Here is a 10,155-nt window from a genome sequence, read left to right as displayed (position 1 = left end):
CATTTTACTAGGCTTAAAAATGTTTATATGTGCTGCTGCAAAGGAACATTGCATGACTACACAATATAGTGAAAGTGTAACATATGAAAAATAGCGTATGAGGTCACCCAGCAGTGCTGTCCAAAAGGGACATTTAAAAATATGTTGTGACCAACTCCAACAGATGCCTAACTTGCATCTGACTCAAAGACTTTGGTCTTTATTATGTGGACTTTGTGTGCAGCATTTGTCTGTGGCCACGATTCCAAACAAAGCTGCATTTGAGTTGCAAGTGTTTTTGGCCCTGTTGCCTTCTACAGGTCCTAGCCTAGGAAGTGTGCCATTCAATGCCATCAACATTTAAGAAACACTTTGACAGAGGTGTTGTGCAAATCTCTATATGTGCACAGACCATGTTGAACGTGCACAATATCACATTTTAAAATTCACCACAACCAGAGACTATACTAAATACACAAATATCTGTAAAATTAAATGAAAACCACTACAAATAGTGTGAATTCAGGGGTCGACCAGTATGTGGCTAAGGGGCCAAAAACCAAACATGGCCACAATATATTGGACAAGTAGACCTGTCCCTAAACATGCCCCAAAGGACTATGTATGGATTATTGGGTATGACAATACAAAGAACAGCAGTATAGTAGTCAGCAGATACTTGATTGGGACTGATTGATGACACTAATACATGGTCACATTTATTGTAAACAAACATGAATCTATAGTTTCAGCACAATACATAGCAAATAAGACAGTGGTCTTTGTGGCAAAGTTACTTGCATCAAGAGTAGACAATCTGGCCAAAGTCAAGAAACATAAGCAGCCTAGGAGCATTGGATAAATACTTCAACGTGTAGTGAGACACGAACTGCTGAACTCCAAAAGGAACACCAGCTTGGCCTGTAGAATGGAAAAACAAAACATTACTTCTGCAAGATTTGCTCAAATACTAAATTAAAGAATGTACTTAGTATATGCATTGGTGCACATGAAGGTGTCCCCTGTAATGTAACCTGGAAAGCTTGCTTTAGCTGTGTGTTTTGCATCATTGGTGGCTTGAAAGTCCTCCCACAAAAGATAGTTTCCAAATGTGCAAAATGCCTATTGACCACAAGGCCGAGCAGCAAATTAATCTCACACATGTACTGTTTTGTTGACACTAAAATTTAAACCAGCAATACCACTTTACTGTAACATATTAGGCAAAACACTAGACTTTCATTCCTCCACAGCATACCCCATGGCCACATCCAGCCAAACATTGACGACAGCTGGTGTTCCATATTAATCTATATCATTTGTACACAAATGATTTCTTGCCATACCTCAATAGAGAGATATTGGAAGGGAGATTTTGCAACAGGTGCCTATAGTACAGGAGCAGTTATCTAGGTAGCAAGTGACCCAGAAGAGACCTGTGTCTAGATGGACAATGGAGTGAAGGATGTGTAGGGTGTTAATCAGTGTTCAAAGCAGCAGAGAGTTACAATTGAATGAGTATCTACAAAACATTCTACATAATAATTGGGGATAATACATTTACAGTAAGCAACTGAAACATTAAAAAACTATTAAAACAACTTCTTTCTAAGCATTGCTTAGAAGTGTAGCAAGGTAGCTCATGCAGGAACCCAGAATGCCTGTCTATGTTTCAAATATCAGATAGAAAGCAAACAACCTTGGGCCAATTTAAAGTAACAATTATTGCCTGTGTTCTTTGTACGCCTGTGTTCTTTGTACACACCTGTACTTTCAAGCATTAAAATCTACAATATGTTATCTTAACTGTAACACAAGTCCACAAATGACATAATAGGACCATAAATATATACTTACACGCTGAAAAAGTCTACAAGTCCATGTCAGTTGCCTTCTGGATGCAATGGACATTTGCAATCCACCTTGATTAATTATTTTCAGGTGAGCCAGACATGTCCCAGCCAAGGCCTGTTAGTACACAAAGGAAAGCCTTTAGTTTTGCTATAAACACAACAATCATCAACATTATTGTTCAAACTGTTATGCCTATAAAAGGCACATCTGATAAGCTCCATAATTCCACAAAGCCTTCCAGCAGCACTTCGATTTAGCAGAAATCAAAGGTACACTTTTGATTCCCTCCCAAGTATCTGGTCCCAAACATTTGTATTTGTTTCTTAAAAAGAAAAATCCATCCCAGAACAATCAATAAGGCATAAAATACAGTAAAACAAAAAATTAAGGCGCTAGGAATCAATTAATAGTATATGGTGTTCGGACCGCAGCTCCCTTCAAGCAGAAATCTGGATCTGCTTCATAGTAAATAGTAACAAAAAGCAATAAGGGGCGCTGTATCCAACAGTTTCTATTTATTGAATATAATAGCAATAGCAAAATCGTTAAATGCAATAAAATAATTATACAAAATCAACATACAGTGGACATCAAGTGATCCCAAATACAAATCCCCTAAGGATCACAGTATAAAAATGCATCAGCTGATTTGTTGCCCGTGAGTTGCATTTTTATACTGTGATCCTTAGGGGATTTGTATTTGGGATCACTTGATGCCCACTGTATGTTGATTTTGTATAATTATTTTATTGCATTTAACGATTTTGCTATTGCTATTATATTCAATAAATAGAAACTGTTGGATACAGCGCCCCTTATTGCTTTTTGTTACAATCAATAAGGGGCCTCAAATCAGCATTCCCATTTAAATGGCAGTCTTCACATTTTTTGTTATTTTGGGGTTTCTATCGCAAGGTCCAATGACCAGCTATTCCAATTGAATTTCCCTCCTCTTATAAATAAAATAAAAAAAAAAAAGACTTGGCAACCTGGTCGTCCTCCAAATTCTCATGGTTTGGCAAAATGAACATCATAAAAATGAATGTAAGCACTTCCGATTATAATCCCTCAGAGATTCCTTGACAGTCTCCAGCGCTTGATACGCGACTGTCTGGGGAGGTAGGAGACCCCGATTTAAGCATGCTCTTCTTTATAGGCGGAAGCATCAAGGAGGGGCGCAATTGCCGATGCTCCAGGGTTATCTTCAGGCAGTTTTTCTTAGCAGGATAGTGGATTGGACCAGAGGGGGTGACCTCAAACAATGGGTGGTTATTGAAAATGAATTTAACACAACTCCGCTAAATGTGGTACCTTGGTTATTTAAGATACCCAGAATCCTCCACCCAACCATCGGTCCAACCTTAAAGGTTTGGAAGAAAATCAGTTTTGGAAAAAGCATCTTAACCTTTCCTTCACCTATCACCCCCTTCGTGTTCAATCCAGACTTCCCACCAGGCCAATCGGGTTCTGACTTCAGAAGGTGGTCTCGGGCGGGAATAAAGTGCCTCGGCCAGCTGGTGACGAGTGGTAGACCTCTCTTTTGCGGACCTACAGTCAGCTTTTTCGCTTCCCTCCATTGAACATTTGAAATATGTTCAAATCTTTCGTTACATTAGTTCTATTGGAGGAACCAGAACTCTTAACAGACCTCCAACTCCATTCGAAAACCTATGCTTGTCCAAATCTGCTCCAGTCCATATTATATCTGAAATTTACAAAATATTGATGAAGGACCAGTTCAGTTCTCCGCCTCCTTTTGTTAGATTATGGGAACGGGACCTAGCTCCACATATAACCCCAGCATCCTGCAAAAAAATTTCACAAATACACACTCCTGTTCACTAAGCATCTCAGTAATAGAAACTCACTATAAGCACTTGACCAGGTGGTACAGATGCCCTACTCTGTTACATAAATTTAATCCCCAGTTATCTTCTTCCTGCTGGAGATGCTCCCATTCCCTGGGTTCTTTAATTCACATTTGGTGGGAATGTCCACTTATTACCCCATTCTGGAACGAGGTCATTAGATTATCCAGTATTATTGTGGGACATGAGGTTCCCAGGGATCCTGGCTTCTGGCTACTTTCATACTCCTCTACTCAATCCTCAAAATATAAAAAATCTCTACTAAAACATCTCAACAATGCGGCTAGGGCAGTTGTACCGACGCGTTGGAAATCCCGAACACCCCCTCTGATTATGGACTGGTTCAATAGAATTGACTATTATATGTCCATGGAAGACATCATCCTCTCAGCCAATGACAAATCCACAGAATTCTTGACCACATGGTTTTCCTGGATTGAGTTTAAAAATTCAGAGGATTTCAAGAGTTTGTTCTTTACCTGTCTGCGCTTGTTAGCTCCCCTCTCTTCACCTTCCTTATGTGTCCTCTATCCCCCCCCCCCATTTCCCCTTTCCTTTCTTGTCCATCTTTGTCTCCCCTGTTTTTTCTTTCTGAGTCTGTGCCTTATTACCAATTTAAAACTTTTGCGTAGTGAGTTACGTCAATGCTCCGGGCTATTGATGGTCCATTTGTTACAAGTGTTTTGTACTGACAGTATTTTTTCCTAATGGATCATTCTTTTGGTCAAGTTTGTAATAATTCTTGCTCACTCGCAATGAAAATAAAGAATTTAAAAAAAAAAAAAAAAAAGAAAAATTCATTAACATAAATCCCAATACAATAGTTTGTGTGGACTGACAGATAGTACCCAAAGTGTGAAAAACCATATTTGATGGTGTTTTTTACCTTGCAAATCAATGTTGAAGGTTAAGTGTCCAGGCTGCACATTTTCGTGAGGACTGGTGATCTGTGGAATAAACATGCACCATGGCAATTTGGCTATACCACATAAGAGTTTAAATAATAGGTATAAGACTGAAATGCTTCACAACACCACACCCCTAAAAAAAAAGATTACAAATCAATAGTCAAATTAGACACATTAAAATGCTCATTAAACCTGCAATACAAAATGCACGGTTATTGTGTAACATCAAACATCTTGAAAACATTTAAAGTGCCTATAACACAGTAACTTTAAATAACACGCAATACAAATAAAATGCAATTAAGGAAACCAACAGCAGCAAAACACAGTACTACCTATTGCTTTCTAATCTAACAAACTTTTAGTGTGCATGAGGGTGTATTTTATAGGTGATTGTAATGAGCTAAGTATATGCAGGTGTATAGGCCAGGTATCAGCTGACGAGATCTGATGCTGGGTCTATGCAATGGTGGTTATGAGTAACTCTCTTTTATTTTATGCTGATTAAAACAAGTTTGTGTTTAGTTCTTATAGTATAAATATCTGATATTCATTAGACTACACATTGCTTTCTTGATTTTCACATCACCAAACATGATCCTTTCTGTCTGTTACTAAGAAGGTGTGTTCAAGTGTTCAATTAATTCTGTTGAAGGACATTTTTGTGTGCAAATAGTTCATGTGCAGTTTGGTGTGGGTGTTTCCATCTGAACTATACCTTAGTGGCTAAAGAAACGAGCTGTCAATGAGAAGGTAAAGAGTTTGAACCTTGAATGATGCCTGTATGTGGCTTAACTTTGTCTCTTTCCATGTTTCACTTCATCTATTACACTCTGTCATTTATCTAAGAGTGCTTTAGTATGTTTTGGTGTGTAATATGCATGTTGAACAGTGTGGTCAGCTACAACAGAGAAAAGCAGTTGGTGCAAATTACTTGATTGCAAAGACATAGGAAATCTCTACTGGCAAAAGTGGAAAAACCTAAGTGTCCAAAATCACCTTAGAGACAAAGAAATAATTGGAAGTGCTAGCAATATTATTATACTTTGGGTTTGTATTAATATACATGGCTACATTTCAATATGCAGACATTTTCACTCTGCATGTAACAAATCTGTATGTGTTTAATATTTCTAAGTATTGGCCTTTTAACAAAGTTTTATGAAAAACAACTTATGAATGAAGTAGGTGGTCAGCTTGTAGTTTTATGACATTTCCTTGACATGTTGTTTTCATCACTTGTACATTGGCGTAGCAGCTAGCTATTCTACCTTGCAAACCTGCATGCGTGAGTTCAAGTCCTCACCGATGCTCTTGTCTCTGAGGGATCATTAATATACTTGCCATATTTGTGTTGATGTTAAAAGTGTTCCTGGTTAAAGTCACATATATCATGCGTGTAATTTGCAAAAATGTAATTTTTTTCCTTTTGCTTCATATTGGTTTTGCATGCAAAAGCACCATCAACAAGTGTCACATTATCCATTTCAAATTGACAGTAATTAGAATGGTGGTTGTGGTGATTGTAAAGAGAATTAACATCAATATTTATACCAACGTTGACTGTTAGTGCTATAAAAAAAAATTTTTTTTTTAAATCATGCACACTGCACTCCATTCCGGAAGCCACAATGAATGGCAAATGGAGTGTGCACTCCATTCCGGAAACTGTAATGAATGGGGAATGGAGTGTGCACTCCATTTTGGAAACTGTCATGAATGGGGAATGGAGTGTGCACTCCATTTTGGAAACTGTCATGAATGGGGAATGGAGTGTGCACTCCATTCCGGAAACTGTCATGAATGGGGAATGGAGTGTGCACTCCATTTTGGAAACTGTCATGAATGGGGAATGGAGTGTGCACTCCATTTTCAAAACCGTCATGAATGGGGAATGGAGTGTGCACTCCATTTTGGAAACTGTAATAAATGGGGAATGGAGTGTGCACTCCATTTTGGCAGCCGGAATGGATAGAGAGTGATAGTAGAAAATATATCTGTCTAGCATACCAAACTGCAGTGTAGAGGCCTATAAAAGCCAGGCCTCTTTACTGAAGAGGCAGCAAGCAGCATAGTGCGCTATATTATATATATATATATATATATATATATATATATATATATATATATATATATATATTTTTTATTATTTTTATTTTACATTTGTGAATAAAATACAAAATATTAATATGTGTGTTTGTTTAGCATATTTTGTTTTAATTTTTCATACGCAGAGTATGCTTCTAAAGGCTTTTAACAGTTGTTTGCGCTAGGTGTTTTGGATTTAAATATGACCCTGGCCTTCCTTAACTTTTGTGAAAGATTTGAGACAGGAGTGACGTCAGTTTCACTTAACTGCACAGAGGGAACGCCTACTCTTCTCAAGTGAAAAAGCAGAACGCCTACCTTACTAAAATGATATCTCATCTCAGCCCAGTCCGCGCCTACTCTCTGCCCATTCCCACCCCTTTGTTCTCAAGTGGTCAGCAGCCATTTAAAATCTATTTCCGTTGGACTTTTAGGTTGCGTTGACTTTGAGAGTAGTATCTGCTGTGATTGCGTAGCGTATGTTGTGTTTTGCGCATCTCAAGTGTCGTTTCGCGCATGCGCAGATCAAATTAGCAGATGCGTTTGTGTTCCTTGATGAATCGGGCCCTTTATTCTCAGTCATCCATTTCAATGGAGCATGATCCGTAATCAAACAAAATTTTCCCCCCAAAAGGTAATAACTTATTTTTTCCAGTGCCCATTTAATTGCCAATTTTTTCAACAATGCCATAATTTCTTTTGTGCATATTCAGCTTTCTACTTAAATAAATAAGGGGTTGTTCTTAACCATCTTTTAGGGACAGAACCTCACCTATCCCTACATTTGATACATCAGCCTGAACAACAAATTCATTTTTAAAATCAGGTGTCATCAAGACTGGTTGGGTGCATAATGCTACCTTCAACGCCTGAAAAGCCTTTTATGCCTCAGGATTGCACTTAACCATAACTGATTTTTTCCGTTGGTAAGGTCAATCAAAGGGACAGCAGCAGTGGCAGAATTGGATATAAATCTTTTATAATACCCTGTGATCCCCAGGAAAGCTTCCGTATGTTTTTTCCTTAGAGGTCGTGGCCATTTTTGTATTGCCTCAATTTCATTAAGAAGCGGCTTTATCAAACATCTGTCCACGGTATTTCCAAAATATTTTACCTCCTCCATCCTAAAATAACACTTTTGGAGTAGCTGTTAATCCTGCCTCACGGATTGAGTCCAACACTGCTTGTACCCTGGGAGGATGAGATTGCCAATCAGGACTATGGATGACTACATCATCAGGGCAAACAGCAGCATATGGTCTATGTGGCCTTGGTCCATTATTCACTGAAAGGTGGTGGGTGGCGGGTGGTAACCTCTTATATTGGAACAGAACCTCCAGGGCTGAAAAAGCTATTTTTGCTTTGTCCATTAACGGCATTTGCTAGTACCTTTTAGTTAAATTTAGAGTAGTTATGTACATTGTTGTTCCCGGATTTTCAATGAGCTCATGCACATGAGGCATTGGGGAAACTTAGACACGGGGGCGGCTGTGGTTTTGCTTCTGACGGGCATCGGGTCTTTCTTGCAGGTCCGCCGATACAATGACGTCACGCGAGAGAAACTTGCTGTGCTCTCGCGTGACTTAGTGGTGCTGCTTGTTTACTGCAGCGCGCCTATAAAGAGCGCGAGTCACGAGGCTGCCTTCATTCAGTGCAGGCTGCAGCTGGGGATATCTGTTACTGTGAGGTGAGTAAAACTGGAGGATTGGGCTGAAAATTATCAAATATATAAGCTGCCAATGCCATAAATTTAAATAAAAGAATAACATTGGAAATATTCTTACTATTTGATGTGTATAATTGAGCAAAAAGGGAGGTCCATTATGAAACTGGCCAAAGATTTGTGACTTCAAGGGGAACCGGTGAAGGCTGGAGCAACTTTATCTCAAATGCAACCAAGGTAATATGTTTTCTTATAAAGGATAAGGTATTTGCGTTGCTTAGAGGTATACTTGGAGATCCGATCCAAACCCATGACTGCTTCTTCCATTATCATGTGTATACTGCAATTAGTTAATACCCTATTGAGCTTCCAGGTAGCTAGCTTGGTGCGTCCAAGTCTTGATGAGACAGACAGAAACTAAGCAGCAATCCCTCCTTCATTTTAGGGTAAACTTTGCCATGGATTTGTATCATCATAAATCTGGCGCACAGAAACGTAAAGAAAAAAAAGCAAGAGAGAAAAGGACCAGTGAAGGTCAGAGAACTCTTGAAAGTGTAGGATTTACTGTTTCCTCTCATTTGTCTGAGCGTGAAGGTCAGAAGTAGGTGGCTGGATCTTCAACAATAACAAGTGGAATTGATGAAGTTAATGAAAATCGAACTGTTATTGTTCTTAATGATGATGATGATGATGATGATGTCAGTGGTTCAAGTAGTATGCTAACATGTACTTCTGGCACAGACACTACACTGATTTCAGAACCACATACAAGTTCTGCATACTTAACTTCTGCACGTAAAGGTGATGTTACTGAGGTTTGTTACACAGCTTACTCAGAGGGGGCATCTGATATTGAAATAGATAGCAACAGGCAGTTATTGAAATGTGATATAGGCCTTCTTCAACCAGGTTTCTCAGTGGCCCAAATAGAAGATGCCATACGACAAGGACCAGAACCACACCCAACATTTTTCTCACCTGATAAACATGGCAGCCAATTTCCTTTTTATATATTGAATTTTCACTTAAAAACAAAGAAACATTTACTCGTGACTGGTTAGTTTGGAGTAAGAGTAAACAAGCTTTGTTCTGCTTTCCCTGTTTTTTATTCAGTAAACTCCCAGTAACACATCGTTCAGTTTTGACAGCCGAAATTGGTTGGGGTCCTTCGAAAGGCTATAAAAAACTGTACAATAAAATACCTGACCATGAAAATAGTAATAACCATCGGACATGTTATGTAGAGTGGCGAGATTTTGATACCAATCTTGAAAAAAACATGACAGTTGATAGTTTATTATGGCACAAAATCCACAATGAAACAGAGGTTTGGAAAGCCTTATTGCAGAGATTTCTGGATGTAGTTCTGTTTCTTGCAGAACGTGGACTGGCTTTTAGAGGATCAAGCAACCTAATTGGACATCCAAGAAATGGCAATTTTCTAGGAATGTTAGAAGTTGTAAGCCACTACAACCCTTTGCTTACAGAGCATTTGAAAAAAGTAAAACAGGCGCAAATGGAGAAAAAAAGATTACAAGTACATTACTTGTCAGCAGAAATTTAAAATGAATTTATATCATGTTGTGCCGAATATGTGTTTAACTGCATTTTAAAGGAAAGAGAAACTGCAAAGTATTTTTCTATTATTATAGATGCAACACCAGACTCAGCACACATGGAACAAACTACATTCATTTTGCGTTATGTTCTTGTCGTAAACAATGAATATCAAGTTTTAGAATGATCTTTGGAATTTGTCAACTGCAATAAAAAAACAGGGGAAGCTATTGCAGAT

The 10,155-nt window shown here is 38.4% G+C and overlaps 1 long non-coding RNA gene across 1 annotated transcript; it reads right to left on the bottom strand.

Annotated features, from left to right (window-relative positions):
- Positions 1–450: 450 nt before the first annotated feature.
- On the bottom strand, positions 451–5,982 carry LOC142106955 (uncharacterized). Its single transcript, XR_012679825.1, has 3 exons — positions 4,588–5,982; positions 1,837–1,947; positions 451–900 (listed from the first exon to the last, which is right to left on the bottom strand). It is a non-coding gene; the product is annotated as an uncharacterized LOC142106955 (long non-coding RNA).
- Positions 5,983–10,155: the final 4,173 nt, after the last annotated feature.

This window comes from Mixophyes fleayi, chromosome 1 (genome assembly GCF_038048845.1).
Source record: "Mixophyes fleayi isolate aMixFle1 chromosome 1, aMixFle1.hap1, whole genome shotgun sequence".
NCBI lineage: Eukaryota > Metazoa > Chordata > Amphibia > Anura > Limnodynastidae > Mixophyes > Mixophyes fleayi.
Note: the sequence above shows the minus strand (reverse complement) of the source record. Positions and strands in the feature narration are given on the sequence as shown.